Genomic DNA, 466 nt, shown 5'->3' with positions numbered 1-466 from the left:
ATGAAGAGATATTACACACCCTTCAGATCAAACAATTTGGAAAGAGATTTTGATAATAATTTTTTTGATGAGTTCTCATAAGAGATTACAAAGGATATATAAAGAAGCAAAGAAGCTTGTTTCGAAACAAACATACCAAGTTTCGAAACAACATTAAAAACACTCAAAAAATATATTAAATTTAAAACTAGAGCTTGAATGATAGAAATGACTCTTTCCTTCTTATTAAAATGTGGCTCCTTGGCAAAGAAACAACAATTAGCTTGGGAAAGAGTGTGTGGGCTTGCCTCATTAAACACTTCATTTAGAAAAGGAAAAAGAAAAAACGTGGACCTACTCAAAAATCTTCATCTTCTCTCTCCTTCAACCACGATCTGGATCTATCCTCCAACTCTCCATCAACGAGCTCCTCCTCACACACACTTACCATCGTCTTATACATCAACACGAGAACCCAATAACTTAG

Source organism: Capsella rubella, unplaced genomic scaffold, assembly GCF_000375325.1.
Source record: "Capsella rubella cultivar Monte Gargano unplaced genomic scaffold, Caprub1_0 scaffold_6, whole genome shotgun sequence".
Classification (NCBI taxonomy): Eukaryota; Viridiplantae; Streptophyta; class Magnoliopsida; order Brassicales; family Brassicaceae; genus Capsella; species Capsella rubella.
Note: the sequence above shows the minus strand (reverse complement) of the source record.